Here is a 22,858-nt window from a genome sequence, read left to right on the forward strand (position 1 = left end):
TCTGGGGTTTCATGGAGCTTCCAGTCTTGTTGATTTCTGTATCCCTCACACTTATCCCAGTACCTAACGCAAAATAGCTAAGGGACACCTGCTTGCTGGGTGAATGAATGAGTTTCACTTCCTTAATCTCCTAGTGTTATCAAAAGACCCTGCAACTCAGAGACTTTCAGAGATTTTGCACATTTTTATGGTCAAAATTTTAGGCTCGCCAGACATGCTTCATCTTACCGGATGTATTAAAACACACTTGGTCCAAGGAGCTCTAATAAGGTAACTCTCTACCACCCATTTAGAGTAAAATCAGTTCTGTTCTTTTTACACATATATGTATGTGTGTGCATGTATGTGATTGTGTCTTTTTTCTCTTTATCTCTGAACAAGCTGTGAGCTTCCACTATAGTTATAAAAGTAAAAGCTAATAGTAATACGGATAGTACCACTCCTTGTAGTAGTAGTAGTAGTAGTTGTAGTAGTAGTAGTAGTAGTAGTAAATAATAGAATAGTGCTTTACACTGAGACGAATTCTAGGCTAGTGGCTAAAGACCACTTCTACTAAAATCTGCCCCCCTCTTCATTAGAAACTGAAGTGCAGCCCTGGTGGCTCAGCGGTTTAGTGCCGCCTGCAGCCCGGGGTGTGATCCTGGAGACCCAGGATCGAGTCCCGCATCGGGCTTCCTGCATGGAGCCTGCTTCTCCCTCTGCCTGTGTCTCTGCCTCTCTCTCGCTCTCTCTGAATAAATAAATAAATCTTAAAAAAAAAAAGAAAAAGAAACTGGGATGAAGCCAAAGAATATTCCCTTTTAACCAGCCTCCCAAGAGATTCTGATGCCCCCACTCCTCAAAGCTTTAGGATCCCTGCCCCACTGGAGAGGGCATACGCTTTGGGTTCACAACTGAGTTTTGGCCCTATCCAACCCCAGCCCCAAAGCTTGCTAGATGTGTGACGTAGAAAAAGTTGTGCTGAGCTGCCTCCATAAAATAGGGTCAACAACGTTGGCTTCCCTGGATAATCATAAGGACAAAATACAATTATTTTGGAGCACCTACTCAGTGTCAGGCAAACATTGCAAGCACTTCTCATTGGTGATTTCAATGTACACTCTTATTAACTTCCAAAGGAGGAAATATTTGCACTTTTCACCACAGGGTTCTGCTGTGAGGAGTATTATGCCCATCTTAGAGATTTAGAAACTGAGGCTTAAGGAGTCCCTTCCTCAAGGGTGACGCAGACACCTAGCTGCTAGCTGTCGGGCTCCTGTCAGGTGTCTGGCTGTGCACGGGGGATTTTCACTGCTGGTCTTCCTCAATGAGCTGCTGTGCCTGGTTGCCACTGCCAGGTCTTACTCAGGGATAATGTCCAGGACTCTAAGGATAACACTGAAAAGAACCTAATCAGATTGAAAAACAAAAAAGAACCTAATCAGATTTCAACAAGAAGATCTCAGCTGTGAAATCATTGCCAACTTTCCAACACGGCGGGCAGGAAATGCGTCTGCTGGACTCCTTCACCACCTCTAGGATCAAGGAAGGATGCTCAGAATGATTAGTAAGTGAAGACGGGGTCTTAGTTGGGTTCTGGGGATGGGGGTAGAGCTCCACTGTACAATAACTGTCTTGATATCCTTACCCCCAACCCAATTTGCTTTTCAGCAGTGGGGTTTTTGCCACCAACATAAATATCCTTTCCGAGTCCCCCTTCCATGCAGGAAATAACCACTAGGGAAGGCAAAAGCAGAGGTCAGCTCGTGTCACCTGAATGCCACTCCAGTACCTCGTTTCTTCCTGGGCCAATTAGCTGGAAGGGTCTGCAGGTTTCCCCAAGTGGAGCTGATCCCAGCCGCTAATTGAGATGTTGCAGGAAGCAGAGGCAGAAATGAATTGATGGAAGTGGGCAGCGCTTTCCTTATGTCACTGGCTTTGCTTGAAAAGTCTGTTCAGGAAGTTTGTGGGCATTATTTTATAAATGTTTCTTTGACCCTAGACTTCCATGCACTCATTGTGAAAACACCCGATTGGTGAAATGGGGTGATTATCTGAGTAATACAGGGTGAGATGGCATGTGATCATAAATAAAGCCCAAATACTTGCACAAAGGCACAGGCTGGTTGGGGTGGTTTCCTCTGAACCTCAGGACTGCTGAAGACTCTATCCCAGGTCATCATGGCGGTGTGGACTTGGGGATCATACCTAGAAGCAGCCATGTGGTGGTTACATGGAGGAAAACTCACCAACTCATTTTGCTATTTATTTATTTATTTATTTAGAAAGGCCGAATACTTTGCCAGGATTTGTAGCAGAGTTATCTGCCCTTTAAAGCCATGTTCTTTCCATTGTATCATAGATTCACTGAACAGGAGCTTAGGATTTCTCCCATCACCTCTCATTTAGAATTTCCTTTCTGTTCTCTTTCATCAGTATGCATGCCCACCTTTCAGAGAATCTGCTGTATGGTGCACATGTATTTCCCTGAAAGGTGATTTTGTATCTTAAATCTTGGAATGGTCGAGGAGTGTTAATGTTTCAAGGCAGCAGAGACCAGATATTTCTGTATGGTTTCCTGCTGCCCCTGCCAACCACAAATAGACTGCGAGCAGCTCAATATGGCCTCTGTTTTTCCATGGTCATTTGGCTTGGTTTAGGGTTAGTTTTCTTGATGGTTAACATGCTTTGAAGTTTGAGGATTTCAGGTGCTAATTTTCACTCATAACTCTTAAGGCCAGGAAATGGGACCAGATGGAGTTTCCAAGCAAAGGATTAGAGGCAAGAAGATGCATTGATCTTTTAGAACACCAAGAAATTGCTATTTCCTTCTAAATTGCCCTTTCTGCTTCTTTGGATGCTCCTTGTTACCCGTGCAGACTTCCAGGAGCTGTAAACGGTAGCAGGTAGGACTGTCAGGGTTGTCATGGCCCTAGGACAGCGCAGGTTCCAGAGATGTGCTGTTTTGATCTCTGTCCACCAGGTGGCGACCTCTCCAAGGGAACTGAGACCGAAATCCAGGTCGTAAGCAACTATTATTCTCTAAATGTTTATGGGGCAGCTCCCACAGACTTGGCACTGTACTGAATGCTTAAAAGGTTTAGCCTCTACCTTCAAGGAGCTTACCAAATATCTGTCTGCAGAAGTCCTTTGAATCAGACCATTTTTCAGCCTTTCAAGTCAGTCTTTATATTCCTTAGGTCTGAGTCCTTTTTTTTTTTTTTAAATTTTACTTTTTTATGATAGTCACACACACACAGAGAGAGAGAGGCAGAGACACAGGCAGAGGAAGAAGCAGGCTCCATGCACCAGGAGCCCGACGTGGGATTCGATCCCGGGTCTCCAGGATTGCGCCCTGGGCCAAAGGCAGGCGCCAAACTGCTGCGCCACCCAGGGATCCCGTGGTCTGAGTCCTTGAAAGAAAAAGTATTGGGGCACCTGGGTGGCTCAGTGGTTGAGCACCTGCCTTTGGCTCAGGTCATGATCCTGGGGTCCTGGGATCAAGACGTGCATCGGGCTCCCTGCATGGAGCCTGCTTCTCCTTCTGCCTATGTCTCTGCCTCTCTCTCTGTGTCTCTCATGAATAAATAAATAAAATCTTTTTTTTTTTTTTAAGTATGGCATAGGACAGACAGAAAATAAACTTCCTTGAGCCCTGCTGCGTGCCAGGTACCAGGCTAGGTGCTTTACACGTGTAATCCTCACTGCAAACCTGCGGGGATGAGATAGCTGCCCCACTGGACAAAAAGGGAAGCTGGATGAAAATTTTAGTATTTGGAACTGTGATGTCATGGAGCTAGTTAGCAGTAGAGGCAGCCTCCAGACCCATATTCCTCTATTGCTATAGTCTTCCTGCTCTCACCCTGTCGCACTGAGGGGAAACTCATTGAAGGCATCACCCTTGAGAAGTGGTCCCCCCAAAATGGCCACAAAAACCTTTAGATAACTTTCATGGGTGTCACATCCTTGGGAGGTGGTTATGAAGGAAGACTGAGTTTTGGGAGGCATGCCTCAACCCTTTAAGGGTGATGCCAAGGGAGCCAGACTGCATTCCCACAAACTTGCCTTTGAGAGAAGGAACCCTAAGATAATTCTTTTATGCTTCAGCAATTCTTTTATGCTTTTAAACTTCAGCTCCAAGTTTGGTATTTAAGTATTTCATCCTTCATCCTGGTTAATTTTATCTAACATTTTAAAAGAGATTTTTATTTTATTTGAGAGCGAGATTAGCAGGAGCAAGCATGAATGAGTAGGGGAGGGGCAGAGGGTGATGGAGAAGCAGACTCCTTGCTGAGCAGGGATCCTGATGTGGGACTTGACACCAGGATCACAACCTGAGCTGAAGGCAGACACTTAATGACTGAGCCACCCAGGTGCTCCTATTATATCTCTTTATACTATTTTATGTGTGCATGTACGTATAATGTAGTCTAAAGCTAATGCGATGTGTACCAACATAGATCTAGAGCTCATCCCTCCCTGTAAGACTGTAAGCTAAGGGCGTGGTTTGATATCACCACACAGTCCATTGGTGCCTTTTTATGCCAATGGTAATTCTTTGACCTGTTTCATATGCAAATATATATATTTTCTTTTTTTTCCCTTTAAAAAAGTCTTACAGTGGTAAGAATACAAGATGAGATAGATCCTCTTAACAAATCTTAAGTGTAGGATACATTATTGTTGACTCTAGGTAAAGCTCTTACAGCAAAACATGGGGAAGAGACCCGTGACGTTGATCTTGGTGATGAGTTCATGGGTAGGACGCCAAAAACACAGGCAACAAAGAATGAAAATAGACAAGTGGGGCTCCATGAAATGGAAAAACTTCTGCACAGCAAAGGAAATAGTGAACAGAGTGAAGAGGCGATCTATGGACTGGGACAAAATACTCGCAAAATGTCTATCTGATCAAAGGTCATCTCCAAAATAAGTCTACCATTTCTCACCTTCACAGCTGCTAATGCTGCTGCTGTGGGGGAGTAGAGGACCAGAGCCCGTGAGGCTGAGATGGCCCCAGAGCATACCCTGGGAGGAAGAATCAAGGTCAAAGCAGGTTCTCAGGGAGATCGTGAGAGAGCAGGACAGGGCAGAGGAGGGTGCTGAAGAAGACCACAATTTCCCGCAGAGTCCCCCAGAGGGGAGCGTCAGCCTGACCTCATCAGGGAACCTGGAAGGCAAGCCGTGCCTTAGGATCCGGGCCGAGGGAGCCGGTGGATTTCCCACTGCTGCACCTGTCAGCTGAGAACAGGTTAAGAGCCACCCCCCAGGGGGAGGTTGGGAGGTGGGCATAGATTCCAGGGAACCTGGGGGTCCCCATGCCTGTGAGCGAAGCCAGCTCTGCTGGAAGCCAAGATCAGCCCCAGGAAGCCCGCCGTGGCTGACTGTTGGTGAGCACGCAGAAGCCAGGGTGTGCACACGTAGCCCAAAGACACCATCGGGTGGGGGATCACACGGTAAGCTGTACTAGCAGGCACCTAGCACGGAGGTTTTTATGTTAAAGGTTTCAACTTGCCATGCAGGCCTGTGATTTTTGTTGTAGTGTTTTACAGCTAGACTCTAGGTGTTAGTGTGATAACTCGGCGAGGCACTGGCTCACACCTGAAATTCATGAATTCTAACCCATTTCTTTTCTGACCTGCAGTCGATTTGCTCAAGACTCAAAATCTTGGGACATCCTATGTAATATGCCGCCATTAACACACTTTCTCCCTCTCTGGCTGTCTCTAGACGGCAAAAGGAGCATCCTTTAGCTGCCCTGCTGTGACTAGGGTCATCTGATTTGCCGCCAGACTGTTGCGATTGTTGAATAGCCAATAATGACAGTCACTGAAGTTCATAGGTATGAAGGCAAAGAGAATCTCTGAGCCCACTGTGAGCCAAGGCGACCCTGTTACGGGGTCGTGCGTGAGTGGGGGACTTGGGTCTGAGATGCTGCAGTTGGATGTCAACTTTCCAGATCACTTGTGGCCTCTAGGATTTGAGGCTTTGGATCTCCACCTCTCAGTAATTCCTTTGGGTGCTTTTGGATTTGGCCATCATCGAGGTTGGGCAGCACGCATCTGGGGCCCAGACCAGAATCATGTTGGGAACCATGAGCCACCTCTGTTCAGAAAATCCTAGGTAACGCCATGCTGGGCTGCGTCGGGGGAAGGCCGTAAATTCTCTTTCAGGAAGCGAGCGACACTTCCAAAGGCAATTGCTGCCCATCATGTTGGGGTTCCAAAGCATCCAGGAAGGGCAGACTTTCGTACTTTTACACACCAAGCAGGAGCTGTTCTTCTAGTTTCCTGGTCGGCTCTCCATTCTCAAGGCCAGCCCTATGGGAAAGACTCACAGGCCCTAGGACACCAGAAAGGTGCTGATGTCCTCAGGACAATCACAGGGAAGGTAATTACGCCTCCCTATTCCCGTTTTGGCATTTCCATCAGCTGAAGGCTTACATCCAACACGAATTGCTTAAAGCTGTAGCAGCCTCCCGCTGCATGCTGACAGCCCCGTCCAGGTGTGGACGGTCTGGGGAGCATCGTGGGCTGGAAGATGGTGGGCTGCGTTTCCCAGCCTGTTTTCCTTGACTAGCTGACAGCAGTTCCTCTCGGCTGTCTTGAAAAACGAGTGCTGGTTGCCTCCAATTTACTAGTTGATGCTACAGTAACAGGAGGTGGTGGTAGGCTTCGTAGGGTGACTAGAGAATCAAGTGTGGTGTGTAAACCACACCTGACTTTGCTGTTTCCTGATTTGGGAAGGGGCTGTCAAGATTCCAGCACAGTTTGGGATTTTGAAGTCTCTAAAGGAGAAGGTACTAGCTGGTGAAACACGTTAACAAAGGATTTGAGGCTCTAGGGGACCAATCACAGGGACAAGCTCCTAGACAGGCAGGACAGTTGAGGGCTGGAACCAGAGCACCGAGGACACTTACTAAGGGCATCCTGGAATGGTTCCTTTGAAGAAGTGATGCTGGAGCCAAGATGCGTTGAGAACCAGGAGCTAACTGGTTGAGAGGAGGTGGGCAAGTCTCATGGGAGACGGATGTAACAAAGGTAGTGAGCCGGGACACAGCCTGAGATGTTTGGTGAGTGGAGAGGAGGTCAGTGTAGCTGGAGCGTGATACTTGGGGGCCAAGGTGGGTGGTATTGCTGGGGAGTCAGGAAGTGGTAGCCCTGTTGCTCACAGAAAGGAATTTATTTTCTCCCTATGGTCACAGGAAGCCATTGAAGAGTTTGAAGCGAGAGGATAACATCCCTTCCCTCATCTTGGGTGGTATTACACTCAGATGGCAGAGGCTCCTCTCTGACCACATCTTTGGAGTCTGTTTTGAGACTAGTGCCTTCTCAGTGGCGATACCTGACTGGCTTTTGACTCTCACCTGCCCCAAAGGAGGGGCCTTTCCTTGTAGCATCCCCTCCTTGATTGAGCAGTTCCATTATCCATGCTAATTGGAGTCTCACCGTTGTCACCACATCCCAAGATGGCACCTCTGGTCCAACTGGATGACTCTTTCCTTTAGGGTTGCCTGCTCCCCCAGACTCTGAAAACCTGTGTGTCCTAGGCTATTTTTTTTAGTTCTTGAAGTCTTGTCCCAGGCCGGGTGTCCTTCAAGAAGGAATATGGAACCATTCTTCAGTGGAAGGTCTGTGACTCCTAGTGTTCTTACTCATGTAGTAGTTCATACAAGGACAGTTAAGCATTTACATAAATTATTTCACTTAATTCTCATCCTGACCCCATCTATTATTGTCCTTTTCCAAGTGAACTCAGGCTGGGAAAATTTAAGTAGATCCATTCCAGGGCAAGGGGCCACTTGATGGCAGAGCAGAATTCAAACCCAGGTTTAGGTCCTAAGCTCTTGGCCACTCTGTTGTATCATCTCACCTAGAGATTGATGCCGAGGCTCAGGCTTTCTTACGTCATGCTCAAACATTTAGCATTCCCCAGGGTCATTACTAGCTCTACACCAGTCATATCCTTTAGCCTTCTTGTTCCAGATCTCTGGGTTCTGAGCACCATGGGGAGAGCATATTAATAATCACCTCTAGCCATCTGGGGTCACAACCCTTATTCCCTTTCAAAGAAGTAGAAGTTTGAGTCCTAGAAACAAATGGGACCCTCTGGCTTAGGACCATTTATTCACTTTCAGGGTGATAATCTGTTAGGGTCAAGAGCAAGAAGAAAAGGGGAAAATCAGAGGAATTAGTAAATTGATGTTTTAGGTCCAACTGGAGGTGAGCCATAATTTGTGAATTAAGTTTACATCACTTAGATCACTTTACAGACAAGCAGCTTGATATTAGAAATTACCAGTGTTTATTTGCACAGATGCAGTGGAGAAAAACATTTCCATAGGGTCATGTTAGCCCAGCTGATGGGCTGATAAGGGGAGCCACACCATCTGCCGACAGCCAAGCCTCTAAGTACTTTTAGGATCGCTGTTAACCACATTTATGATAATATGAGAGGAAATGGATCATTTTGCTTCCTTCCCCATTCAAGCTCTAATTTATATTTTAAACCAAACATGGGCCCTCTTTTCATGCCTGGAGTCTCCTTGTATGTCCCTGGACCTTCCAGTTTATATTTACTTCCAGGAACACTTGCTGATTTGAGTTGTTTATGTCTCCTGGGATACAGGACTTACATCATGGTGTATGATATCCCATCTGATGGAGAAGGCTTGTGAGGCCCCTTTTGCAATTGACTGAAGAGGAAGTATTAGCAAATATGTAACAGAGATGCTAAGAAGCAATTACCCTGAATGCTAATTTTGCTGGAAATAGCAGACCATCCTTTCCACAGTCTTTGAAAACAGGGAAGGGAATCCACACAGTCCCTCTTCTCATCTGCATCTATGTGGGGGTGGGCAGGGTAGAATGGGGTTAGGCCCTGGGTAGTATCATGGGATGCTTCCCTCTGACCGGCCGAGGGGGAGTACACTGCCCTGGGAGCTGGATTCTCATCCTGACACCTTTTCTTTTTTTCCTGGCTGTGTGACCTTGGCTGGTCTCCCGTTCTCTCTGAGCCTTGGTTAATAGGTGTAAGATGAGAAGGATAGTCTCTTGAGTTGGCATTATGTGCCAGATACTGCCTTTTGTACCTGGGCATGATGACAAGATCTGGTCCTTGTGGTCAAGGAATACAGTGTCAAGTCCAGGACTGCTGTGTGGCCCTAATCAGTGAGCGAGAATCTCACGTAAAGAGATGATTTCAGTGTATCCCCACCATATGCATGGGGAGAAAGGGAAAGGCAGGTTGTTAGCCTGAGGGCGAAAGGAGAAATAAAGTGATAAAAAGCGTTTTATAAAGATATTCAATCTCTAACTAGAGCTGAAACTTGGACATTTCCTGGTTTAAAGACCTATTGGTCAGGATAGGCTACTTTATGATGTGATAATAAAAACCATACAATTCAGTGGTTTTTACATAATAAAAGTTTTATTTTTTCCTGACACTGCCATCCAATTCGTTGGCAAAGGCGGGACTGGTCTCTGTCCTTTGGAGTCATTCAGAGACCCAGCTGGATGAAGGCTCTTTGTCACCATGGGAGTCTGTTCTCCATGGCAGGAGATGGGACTGTGCAACGACTCTTAAAGCTTTGGTCCTTGGAACACAATCTCACTTCTACTCATATTTCCTTCATTGGTCAAAACAAGTCACGTGACCGTGTCTTATTTCAAAGGAGTCAGAGGAGGGCGATCCCGCAGTGTGCCTGGAGCATGGAGAGAGACTAGAAATCAGAAATTTGGGAAGACCTCTAACATCTTCTTGAGATATTTTCTGTAGAAACACTGCTGGACTATGTGAGAGTCAAAAAGTGATTTTTTTTTTCTGAAATCCTATAGTATCATAACTATAAATATCACTTAAAGCTCAGTAATACCATTCCTACATATGTATATCCCCAAGAAATTCTCTTCTAGATCTGCTAGGATGAACAGCTGGGCACTCTTTGATTCAGTAAGGAATTGGAGGGGTCTTTCATTTTCCTGGCGACAGAAACCTGTATTAATTAACATATGGTGGACATACATTATAGAGTACGGTGGTAGACGGGAAATACACTATCACTTTTGCCCCACCCCCCCAAAAAAGTCCATGTTCTAATCCCTGGAAGCTGTGAACATGTTACATGGCAAAGGGGGGGTTTAGGTGGCATATGGTGAATTTGCTAATCATCTGATCTTAAAGTGGATTGTTTGGGATTATCCAAGTGGGCCCCCTGTAATCACAAAAGTCCTTATGTGTGGAAGAGGGAAATGGACAAATCTGTGTCAGAGTGATATGATTTGAGAAAGACTTGACCTGTCATTGCCTCGAAGATGGGCCACTAAGCAACGAGGTGTCCTCTAGAGCTGGAAAAGATGAGGAGACTGATTCTCCCCTTGAGCCATGGAGGCTAGAGAACAGACTCATGCCTGGCAAGGAATGCATCTCTGCTGCTATCTTGGCTTTAGCCTGGTCGGACCCATTCCTGACCTCTGACCTCCAGAACCGCAAGATTATAAATTTGTATTGTTAAGCCTCCAAATGTGTGCCAGCCTGCTGCAGCAGCCCTAGGAAACTAACACAAACAGAGCACAGCATTCTAAATGAGCTCATCAGATGTATAATTGTACAGATTTTTTATAAAGATTCTAGTCGAGCAAAGTAAGAAACAGGATATGATCTTGAACACAAAAACCCTCAATGGGAATTAAGCACATATGCACATATGTGTACATAAAACATAATTTACAAGGTCACGAGCATATTAAAGGAGATATATTAAATACAGTATAGTTCACAGGGGGAGAGAATGGGAGTGGAAATCAGAGATGAAAGGAAGAAAGCTAAAAGGACAGAGGCTCTGCATGGACTAAGGAGGAGAGTGGGCTCAAGTGAGCAATGGGATTGATCGTTGGCCTTTACATTTCTGTCTTGGGGGTTCAATGCTTTGAGTCATAGAACTTCTTATGCACTGTGAATCTCAACGTGGAGGGGCAGCTTGAATCAGTGAGGAGTCTGGGTTTGGGAATACCAAAGCAAGGCATGAACTTGTGGACTATGTCTGTTTCTTCCAGCATTTTAGCTCTAGGGCCAGGTACAGTGCCTGGCACATGCTAGACGTTCCAGAAACAACCACAGTGTGGTAAGATTCGTGACTGAGCCTAAGTGAGTGAAGTTCTGAGTCAAGCCCAAGCTAAGAATCCATATTAACTCTTGACTAATTTAACAATCCATGCCAAGCCCGCACCAAACAGAGTTACGTGTTGGAGATTAAGAAAAAAAAAGTTAAGCACGCAGTCTGTTTCATGTCTTCAAGTGGTCGTTTCAAGTGTACATAGGTAACATCTTCCACGCAGGAAATGACATGGCAAAAGCCTGGGGTGAAGAACAAAGTGGCCGATGATGAAATAGGGGTGACAAAGAACATTCTGGACGTTAAGAACGGTACTTCACTATAGCAGCTGTTTGATGTGCTCACCTGGAGTATTTGGATTAGTGTGAGGCTCAAGGAAACCCTCTCAATCCTGCCCACCTGACTTTGAAGGCCAGAGCAAAGCTGAAGTGGGAAGATGACAGGGGGCCCTCCAGAGTCTGAGCGGGGAGGGAGGAGGGGTGACAGCCCGTGTGGCGCTGGAAAGGCAGACGGCCTTCGAGGAAAACGAGCAACAGGCTTTCCCTGCCTCTCTCCCAGCCCGGCCTGGGGGCCCTGCAGCTGAGTTAGGGAGGAGGTGGCCGTGGCGGCCAAGCTAGCCTTTGTCAGGCAGCTCTGAGGAGCCCGGCCGCCTGGTTAGTTTTCCTCTTGGAAAGAATTGGGGGAAGTTGACTGGCTTATAGATAAGGAGGCAGATCTGTTACCTTGGCCACAGCTCTTGGCAGGTCCTCTGCAGGATTTCCCTGGGCCATCTGAGCATCGTGGGGAGAGGAGAGGTCAGGCGTGGGCTGGGTGGGAAACTCTGGGATCTCCAAGGCGACCATATAACTGAAGGAAGAAAAAAAGCCCTCTGGTGCTCAGCCAAGACCTGCGCCTGTGGTTAGTAATTGGGACTTAGACACTCTTTCCATCGGAGGGGTGGGGGGGTGGGGGGACAGATTACTGTAGAGAAACTGCTGGCTCTTCAAATCATTTACAGAGCACCTTGTGGTCTAAGATTTTGAAATAGATGCAAACAAAACCAAAAAAACAAATATCTGCTATCTCAGTAAAATCTGCTCCCTCTCCTGACCCTTCAGTCCCTCCTGGCCCCCTTCAATTCACTGGTTCTACCTCTTTCTCCAGAGAAATGCATTTTCATTACTCTGACTCCCTAGTTCTTTAACTACTGGGGCAAATTTGCCCTTCCCAGGGACGTTTGACAACGTCCGGGTTCATCTTGGGTTGTCCCAACTGGGAGGTGCTATTGGCGTTGAGTGGGTGGGGGCCAGCAATGCTGAAATGTCCTACAATGTGCAGGATGGTTCCCATCCCCCTGCAAAGAATCCTGTGGCCCGCCTAGTTACAGACTTCAGCACGGTGGCTCAGAGCATGGGCGTGTTGAGTTTACAGGGACAGCGAGCCATCCGAGGGGCCGTAGGAAAGAGCAGAGTCCCTGAAAGCAGACCTGGGATTTGCTCGCTTTTATTGGGAGCGTTAAGGAGGGTACGTATGTGGTCCTACTAACCCTCGAGTCGCCTCTGACAGAGGTACTGTCAGGATGTCCTTCTCACAGGTGGGCAAAGTAGAACGCAGGCAAAATCAAGTCTTGCTCTAGGTCACCACCCTTTGGAACTGGATTCGGATCCATGTTCGGCCGCGTGTGTTTGTGGTCTACCCTCCCCTGCCTTTTCGGGGCTCTGCCCACAGATTAAAATTTCCAACCTGGAGAGACAACTTCTCGCATGTTTCTGTCCTGGTCTTACCCACCCTTCTGGGTTGAAGCTGGTTCTCTCCTGCAGGAGCCTTCCCCACCTCCTGTGATCTTCATCAGCCCCTCATGTCCCCTGTTCTCTCCTGTAGGTGTCTATGCACCATCTAAGAGAGTTTGAAATCCAGAGGGCTGGGGCACCCGGGTGGCTCAGAGGTTGAGCATCCGCCTTTGGCCCAGGGTGTGATCCTGGGGTCCTGGGATCGAGTCCCACGTCGGGCTCCCTGCATGGAGCCTGCTTCTCCCTCTGCCTGTGTCTCTGCCTCTCTCTCTGTGTCTCTCATGAATAAATAAATAAAATCTTAAAAAAAAAAAAAGACATCCAGAGGGCACTTTTGAAATCTGAGGCCAGGAGATGCTGCAGGAGCGCCTGTCAGAATCCAGAGCTTTGGGGGATGAGTTATTGCGGGGGATCTCCTAGGAATGTACTGAGTCAGACTCTATCGAGGGGTCAGTGCATGTTTTCAAGGACGCCTGCCTGCCGACCTGATAATCTGCTAGCAGACGGGGAAACTGAGACCCAGAGAGGGGACATGAGCTGAGACCTGCGCTCAGGTTTTCTGATTGCCTCTTCAGGTCTCAATATATTCAGCGCGAGGCTCTCAGGTTCCTAGGTCTCTCCCCCAGCCGCAGATCGAAGAGAAGCTAAATAAACATTTCCTGGCTGAGTGATTAAAAAAAAAAAAAAAGCCTTACACAAAAACATTTTTGTCATATTTGTCTTCTTTGGCCCCACCCCCATTCCGACTCCTGCAAGTCTTAGCATTCTTGCGGGTCCTGTTGTTGACTACACAGCTCATCATCTTAAACGTCACTTTCCCCCTTTCTCCTGAACTGAAAGCAACGCATGTCTCTCACCACTCCTGAAAAAGTGTTTATTTTCAGTCTTTTTAAAATCTTTCAGCTTCCTGAGGCTAATTAAAATGCAAGAAAAATAAGTAACCTTTATTAGTCGCCTTCTGCACGTCAGGGATTGTGCTTTGATACTTTACATGCACAATTTCTGATCCGAGCAAGCAACCACACACCGTAGCACAGATCTTTTGTCCTGATGACAGTCAGGTAAAAATAAGTCACCTGATGTCACACACCCAGTAAGTGCGAGTGGCCGGCTGCCGGAAGTCCGTCGACAAGGCCTGGTGGGTTACCCCATGCCGGTGCTCAGTGTCATTCCAAATTCAGATTTTTGAAAGGGGCTCCATGGCCGATGAGCAGCAGCTCTGCTACCACTCTGCCTGGAGGGATGACAGCGACAGGTGCCATCCCCAGAGTCCAGAAGCCAGGGCTGTCCACCAGGAGCTGGAGCTGCCATGGAGATTCTCTAGGAACCAAAGTGGGGTAGAGACACACCCATGCTTCTGTCCTCACTGCTGTGATGGACTCTTCTGCCCTTGCCTGCGGTTGGTCAAACCCACGGAGCCAGAGGCCATGGGGTGTGGTTTCCAAAGATACAGAGGCAAGCAGGAGACCGTGGGGGAATGGACAGAAGAGAGGAGGCAAATCACAAGTAGGCGGGAACAGCGGAGCTTCCCTCATCCCTCAGCTGAATAGAAGCAAACTCCGCAGCCAGCCCTGACTCCTGGCCTTGCCATTCCTGTAGTTGGCACCTGAGCTCTCCGAGACTTGGTGGCTTCATCTCGAATAAAGGAGTAAGAGCATGTCCTGCATCGCAGCATTGTTGTCACGACGAGAGAGGTGTGAAGTGAAAAGCTCAGTTCCTGACACCAAATGGGCCCGCAGCAAGTAGAAATTATTTCTATTGCCTTTTGGAAAAATCTGTAACATTGGGACTTGACCACGGTGCTTGCAGTGAGCGTGCCGTGTCACCGCGGACAGCAGTAATGATGAGCACCATCCTCTTCCTCTACAGACAGGCCCAGAAGACCTTTTATTTATTCATTTTAAAAAAGATTTTATTTATTTGAGAGAGAGAGCATGAGCAGGGGGAGAGGCAGAGGGAGAAGCAGACTCTCCTGCAGAGCAGGGAGCCGGAGGTGGGGCTCGATCCCAGGACCCCAGGATCACAACCTGAGCCTCCCAGGCATCCTTCAGAAGACTTTTTAGAGATCCAATCATATTTAAGGAATTTTGTTGCTTCTTTCTGCGTGTTTTCTCCCACCTTCCCTCCCAAAACACACACACACACACACACACACACACACACACACACATGCACCCTCTTCAATTTAAGCCCTGGTGGATGTTGAATCCCCTATATTTTCTGTACCTGAGTTATTTCACTGACACCTTGAGTTGCCCACTTCTCCTTCTGGGGCTTAGGGGCAGTCTAAATCCTGGCTCGCAGAGGAGGGAACTTCCTGCTGCTGTAACTCAAACGCTCACGCTGTCTGCCCCGGAGAGACACAGACAGTCTGACCTGCTGGGGAGGTCACCCCAAGTGTGAGTTTCTTGAGGACGCGTGTTCTTGTCCAAGAACAATACTCTCGCTCGTGACCCCGGTTGATGGTAAAGATGGAAATGATTCATTAGCGCTTTGCACAGACGTGCTCGGGACGGCTCAGGCGACCGGGGGGGGCATTGCAGCCTCAGCTCGGTTCCCACGGACAGGCCCAGCCAGGCTGTTTGTTCAAGGCTCCCTGGCTGAAAGTCCGCTTTTGGACAGAGGTGCTTTTCCTTTCTCAGGCAAAGCTGAGATGTTTCTGCAAAGCGACAAGGTCAGAAAGTGAAGTGAAGGGTAGCCCTGTGGACGTTGGAATTCAGGGAGGCTCGCGAAAGGCCAGATGGCAGCCCCATCCTGTGGCACAAAGCGCCTCGGGTTTGGGGCTCAGACTACCAGCAAGTGGCAGAGACTGTACTTGGATACGCGTGTGAACCAATCATTGACTCATTGGTTAATTCGATACATACTCAGTGAGCGTGTCCTGTGTGCTGATGATGGATAAAGGACACAACAGTGAACAAACACCACCACCACCAAAAAACAATAAAAATAATAAAAAAAATCCCACTTCACGGTGCTCAGTGCAGAGACAAGACACAATATGAATACTTTAGTATTTGAAATGTTTGGTGTTTTTAAGTCTTTCTTTTTTAATAGAGGATTTATTTATTTTTTTAAGATTTAATTTATTTAGTCATGACAGAGAGAGAGACGGGCAGAGACACAGGCAGACGGAGAAGCAGGCTCCATGCAGGGAGTCTCCAGGATCATGCCCTGGGCTGAAGGCAGGCGCTAAACCGCTGAGCCACCGGGGCTGGCCGGTGTTTTTAAGTCTTAAGAAAAAAAAAAAAACCACTAGAGCGGATTGGAGTTGGGATTTTAGACATGGTGGCCTCTTGGAGACAAGGCATAAAGCCTTGGGGTAGGTGAGCAGAGGGTGGCTCTCTGGGGGGAGGCAGGTCTGGCCAAGGGAGCCCGAGTGCACAGTCCTGAGAGGGAGCATGCCTGGGCTGGGGAGGCCAGGGTGCCCAGGTCACACCTCCCTTCCTAAAAGGCCACCTCTCAGAACTGTTGGCATGTGCATGTCCAGTCACTCAGCAAAAGATTTTAACCCTCTATGATCAGCCTGATGTTGTGGATAGAGAATGTTAAGAATCTTATATGTCACAATTCAGTTAGGGAAAAAAATACCAGACTGGAGGGATTCTGAATTATTTAACTAGTAGATACTGGGAATCTGCCCCAGTGGATCCTGTATCAGGAAATACGGTTATCAGTGATACAAATCAGTAATGAAACTTGATACACCTGGCACAGACTTCTAGGGGCAAAGAGAGAGAAGCAGCAAGACCCCAGCATCCCTTTTTTTTTTTAATTTTTTTTAAATTTTATTTATTTATGATAGGCACACAGTGAGAGAGAGAGAAGCAGAGACACAGGCAGAGGGAGAAGCAGGCTCCATGCACCGGGAGCCCGACGTGGGATTCGATCCCGGGTCTCCAGGATCGCGCCCTGGGCCAAAGGCAGGCGCTAAACCGCTGCGCCACCCAGGGATCCCCCAGCATCCCTTTTTTAAAGAAGTTGTGCAGAATTAGGCCGCTGGGACATGCACATATATAAAACCCAGGAGCAAGAGCCAGCAACCTATAAATAAAGAATATGTTGGGGGGGTGGGGGGGTGGGGGGGTTGTGGATGGCTCAGTTTGTTAAGCATCTGCCTTCGGCTCAGGTCATGATCCCAGAGTCCTGGGATCAAGCCCCACAACAGGCTCCCCACTCTGCGGAGTCTGCTTCTCACTCTGTCCCTCACCCTGCTGGTGCTCTCTCCCTCACTCACTGTCTGTGTCTCTCAAATAAAGAAATAAAATCTTAAAAAAAATGTGCAGGGTGTTCCATGCTTCCTTTTGCCCCCAGACCTCTTCCTGGACTACTGGCGAAGACACAGGTGAGGAGCCAAAGAGGAACTATTGCAGCGCCACCCAAAGCAGAGCTCAGAGGTGGATGTTTTGAGCTTAGTTGGGCTTAGGCATTATGCTAAGATCCCCTCTTTGAGAAACATCTGATGGTTTTATAGACATTTTTCCCTGAGGCGAGTTAGGGCTGTATCCATGCATCGGGCACCCACCTCCTAAGCAGGAATCCCATGCTGCGTTGGGCTGTTGGCTGAGTTCCTGGAGATCGAGACCCCAAATGCAGCCTCCATGAAAGGGGGTTATGACCAGCCCCTAGCCACTGAACTTTCTGCAGCTTCTTCTGGGCTCACTGTCTGAGATGGATCAGCCAACACTGTGACTTTGTCTGTTTTCCTTTTTCCTCTTAATGAACTGTATCATCTCCTCCCACTAACAGTGGCAAGGGTATGTCCAGTAAGGAAGTTGCAAGATACTGATAAATATAAACAGCAAAAGCTAATTAACTAAAGGCATGAATTTGAAAGTGTGTGTGTGTGTGTGTGTGTGTGTGTGTGTGTGTGTGTGAAGTTCATTTGGGAAGTTTCTCAACTTGTAGGACAGCAGGGTTGCCTGGATTTACAAGTGTTAAGCTACGGAAAGTCTCTCTACAGATTAACACCACATTTCCCCTACTCTTCTGTTTTCTTCCTGAGGCATAAATACACACTCACCCCTCCTGAGTCCACAGAAATCCTAACTTGTCTCCAGTTCCAAGGGGGTAAAAGGACCTGCTGGAGCAGGACCAAGCATTCAAGAGAGGCAGCTGCCCGGGGGGTGACATCATGCAGTGCCAGCCTGTGGGGAAGTAGAAGGGGGAGCCCCGTGGAACAGGGCTGTCACGTGAGATTTCCCATTCACACTAGTGCTGTGAGCTCCGTCCAGAGCCCCTTTATCAGATCTGTGGACTCTCCCACCATCTCGTGGCTCTCTCATCTGCCCCTTCTCTGGAGAATTTCCTTCCACTAGGAAGTTACCCCCAAAGGGGAACAGCCCACAGCTGATGGCTGAGGGATACAGGAGCACCACAGTCCGATCCCCTTGCTTCAAGGAAGACAGCCCAGTGGTGTAATTAATGCCCAAGGCTGTGGCTGGAACTTACCTGACCTCATGGGCTTGTTCGGTTCTTTCCTTCCTTCCCTGCCTCACTCTGTCCTAGGTTTCTCCTGAAGAGTTTTCCCTCAATAAAGGACATGCATTTGGATCTGTCTCAGGATCCACTTGTAGGGGACCCCAACCTAAGTCATCATCTGTATTAGCTGTCTCGCTGTGTAATACATTACCCCCAAACTTAGCAAGATAAAACAGCAATAGACTTTTGCTATCCCACACAGTCTTTGTGAATCAGAAATTTGGGAGCAACTTAGAATCTCTTGGGAGGCTGCATTCAAGACACTGGCCGGGGTGATGGGGATGTGAAAGCAGGATGGGGGCTGGGGGGGCCATTTCCAAGATTGTTAGCTCGTGACTGGCCAGTCCGTGCTGGCTGTTGACTAGAGGTTTCACTCCTTGCCCTGTGTGGACTTCTCCATGGGCCGCTAGTGTCTTCCCCATGAGGTGGCAATTGGCTTCCTCCAAAGGGAGTGATCTAAGGGAGAAGCAGCCATGGTCGTCGTGCCCTCACCTGAGGAGGCATACACAGTCATTTTGCAGTATCCCACTGATGACGCAAGTCAGCCCCATTCATGATCAGAGGGAGCTACCCAAAGCCACAAACACCAGGCAGGAAGTGAGGCTCTTCATAGACCATCTTGGAATCTGGCTCTGATTTGCGAATGAATCCCCGTGATTGTGAACTGTGTGTCCCTCCTTCTGGCTTCCTATGCGTTTTCCAACAGTGAGCTTGTATTCCTTTCCCTCTCCAAAATGACCATCTTAAATCCCAGGCTGGGGGGCTCTGAAGCTGTTGGTCTTCACCAGCCAGCTTAACTGATGTCTCCATCTTGACCAGAAGAAGCAACAGCGTGACCGGGTCACCTGTGTTTCGGTGGCTCTGCATATACATCGTCACTCTCAGCGACGTTTTATTGTGGCTTGTATGGTGGTTGAAAATGTCAGTGCAGCCCATGTTAACTGTGAAGCCTCATTCTCCCCTCTGGCTGCTACGTTCGGGAACATTCAGTGGAGGCAACACTAAGTGGCCGAGAGGGAGAAGTCCTCCAGGACTGAGGGGCGGGAAGCTTGGGCCAGGAGCTGTGTTTCTGTCTTAGATACGCGTCCGACACACAGATACAGAGGAATGCTGTTAATTTATTGTGAAATAGATATAACTCATTGTCCTATCGCCTTATCATTTCCTTCTCTTACAGGAATCTAGGGAAAAGGTTGTAAGAAAATCCTATTAGAAATCTGGGGGTGGGGATGGGGTCTCTAGCAGCGCAGCTTGGTGTGAGCTATGAATTTTCAGCACACACAGTCTCTGTGGGGTCAGTTGATAACTGTGGGCATCCATCCTTAATGGAAATTAAGACACCTGTCCCCCTCAGGGTCAGTCTCTTCCAAGCCCCTTTCTGATCTAACAGGGAGAGTCGTTGAGAAGCGGAACACAGGGCTTTGGTGGGAGGCACACCTACGCTTAAATCTTCCACGCACGTGCTGTGTGATCTTGAGCAACAAAATGAGCCTCTCTAAGCTCCCGTTGTGTCATCTGGGAAACATTAATACCCACTTCCCGGAGTGGTTTAGAGGACTGAATGGGGTTCCGCTCGTGTTAGCACTGCTCAGCCCGGTGCCCGGTTATGGGCTGCGCTTGGTGAGGAGAAGCTGCTGGATTTAGTCTCCGTCCTGCAGACCAGCTTCCTTGGCCACTTCCTGTGGCCCAGATTAACAACTGCTGTGCATCAGGGCAGAGCAGGGCTCCCTCATACCATTGGAACATTTTTTAAAAAATATGTTATTTATTCACGAGAGACACAGAGAAAGAGGGAGAGACTCAGGTAGAGGGAGAAGCAGGCTTCCTGCGGGGAGCCGGGTACGGGACTGGATCCCGGGACCAGGAGATCATGCCCTGAGCCACAGGCGGATGCTCAACCACTGAGCCAGTGAACCAGTGGCTCAACCGCAGAACCACTCAGGCATCTCCCTTGAAGCATTTTTACTTTGCTCTCAACTGGGCCCTCTGTGCCTCAGCGCCAGTGGTGTGCTGGCACTGGCTGGCTCACAAGGGTGGATTGTACCTGCCTCATCCCAACTCTGAGGTCAGAGATGTGGTGCTGATAGCTTGAAATCAGCCCTGCTTGCAACTGTATACACCGATGCCTTACAAGGCAGAGCTCCTCCCTTCGGCGCTACTTATAAGGATTGGCCGGCACATCTCTTTCCAGGGCTGTGTCTTCATGTAATAATCTAAATTATTGATATGCTTTGCTACCTGCCCCTTAACACTTTCTAAATGTCTCTTTAACCATCTCTTCTCTTTTATTCTTGCTTCTGAGCCACTACGAGAGCTTATCTTTTCCAGATTGCCACTCTCTTCTCCTCCAATTCTTTCCTTAACCACGGTGTCAGAAGAGTATTCCAAAAGCCCTGATTGCATCATGCCAAGAGATTCCTGCTCACAGTTGTCCCATAGCATCTGCGCTGTGCTGACAGTGTATGCTTGTTTTCTAGAAGTGGGATGTTATTTATTATATTATTATTATTATTATTATTATTATTATTTTGAGAGATAGAGACAGCAAGTTGGGGAGAGATGCAGAGGGGGAGAGAGAGAGAATCTCAAGCAGGCTCCATGCCCAGCGCGAAGCTGTTGTAGGGCCCCATCTCAGGATCTTGAGATCATGATCTGAGCTGAAATCAAGAGTCAGACACTTAACCAACTGAGCCACCCAAGTGCCCTAGAAGTGGGATTTTATTTTATTATTTTGTTAATATATTTTTTGAGAGATAGTCAAGAGGAAGGGCAGGGGGGGCAGAGAGAGAGGGAGAGAGAGAATCTCAAGCAGGCTCCATGCCCAGTGCAGAGTCCAATGTGGGGCTCAGTCTTATGACCCTGAGATCATGACTTGAGCCAAAATCAAGAGGCAGACTCTACTCAAGTGCCCCAGAAGTGAGATTTTAAATCTCCTGCTCCACTCTTTCCACTGGATGGACCCAGTGCCGATATCATGTGAGACTCTATGGAAAGTGCATGGGCTCTAACACAATAATTTTGTCTAAATTCAAGTTCTACCACCTTCCAGCTAGGTGACCTTGGGAAACTTACTTCCCATAGGGCTGCTGTGGGATTATAGCATTGATGAATGTATAGGTCCAAGAACAGTGACTGTATGCAGCAAGCGCTCAGCAAATGTCAGATTATTGTAATCCTTCCTCACCCACGTTCATCCTCCTCTTGAACCTGCATAAGTTCTTACCTTTTGGGATCCCTGGGTGGCGCAGCGGTTTAGCGCCTGCCTTTGGCCCAGGGCGCGATCCTGGAGACCCGGGATCGAATCCCATGTCGGGCTCCCAGTGCATGGAGCCTGCTTCTCCCTCTGCCTGTGTCTCTGCCTCTCTCTCTCTCTCTCTGTGACTATCATAAATAAATTAAAAAAAATTAAAAAAAATTCTTACCTTTTGCATGCAGATGTCACACTCAACAGGACCTGATGCCATTTTTCAAATTGTGGAAGTCCTTTCCTCCCCACTTCCCTGTGCAAATTCACCCCACCATTTAAGACCAGAGTCTAGGGCTATCCCACCCAGAGAATGCCCCCTGACTTTCTCAGGCCTTCTGACATCTCCCCACCTGCAAAAAAGAACAGAAGCTCTGGGGGTAGTCAAATCATCAGGCTGTGTTCACTGTGTGCCAGCCCTGTATGGGCAGAGGGACACTTCTAGATTTTTATCAATGACTCAGCCCTGCCTCTGCAGATCCTTTATGCAGAGGTTGCCTATGTCCTTTCTATAGCCTGTCTATAGACAGGCAGTGTCGATGGCATGGTGGCTTGGGAGGTTGGGTTAAATGGAGGTACTTACTCAGATTACAGACCAGGGTCTCCTGATCACTCTTCTGCCTTCCTGAAGATTATGGACTCATGGTTGGAATATGGCTAAGTGAAGAGTCTGTCACAGTACACAGTACAGCAAAGTGCTCCAAAGGGGCAAAACAAGGTTTGAGGAGACACAAAGAAGGGGCATCTCGTCCACACCTGTGGATTTCAGGGAAGGCTTTCAGAGGATGTAACAAATAAATTGAGAGAACTGGAGAGTGTGGACATTATCCAGATGGAAATGGAAGAGGTGTGGTAGGAATTGGATTGTTCTAGAGAAATAAATGAGCATGAAGGGTGGCCTGGTGCTGAGAGCAATCATGACAGTAGAGAGGTACTGAAAAGAGCTCATTGTGGCTAAGAGAGTCCTGAGGTGGAGAAGATGAAGGAGAATAGGCTGAAGCTGGGTCTTCAGAAGCCGAGATGTTCTCCTGCAGACCATCAGCATTGAGCGGAATGACTTGATTTGATTTCCATGCTCTTTTGCTACCTTTGCTTCTATGTTACCCATAGTTATCTCCCGAAATAAAACATCTCATCTCTGAGTCTTAATCTCCCTAAGATAAAGGAGTAAGTTCCCATTTTCTTGAGAAAACTCTAAGAAATAACATGTGGGAAAGCATATGGTGGGCCCTTAAAACTGTCTACACTTGAGGGGATACTTATTAATTTTAG

The 22,858-nt window shown here is 47.8% G+C and overlaps 1 long non-coding RNA gene across 1 annotated transcript; it reads right to left on the minus strand.

Annotated features, from left to right (window-relative positions):
• Window positions 1-9,485: 9,485 nt before the first annotated feature.
• LOC121499404 lies at window positions 9,486-17,518 on the minus strand. The gene is made up of 3 exons (XR_005990114.1): window positions 17,387-17,518; window positions 11,815-11,938; window positions 9,486-9,682 (listed from the first exon to the last, which is right to left on the minus strand). It is a non-coding gene; the product is annotated as an uncharacterized LOC121499404 (long non-coding RNA).
• Window positions 17,519-22,858: the final 5,340 nt, after the last annotated feature.

Source organism: Vulpes lagopus, chromosome 10 (assembly GCF_018345385.1).
Source record: "Vulpes lagopus strain Blue_001 chromosome 10, ASM1834538v1, whole genome shotgun sequence".
Classification (NCBI taxonomy): domain Eukaryota; kingdom Metazoa; phylum Chordata; class Mammalia; order Carnivora; family Canidae; genus Vulpes; species Vulpes lagopus.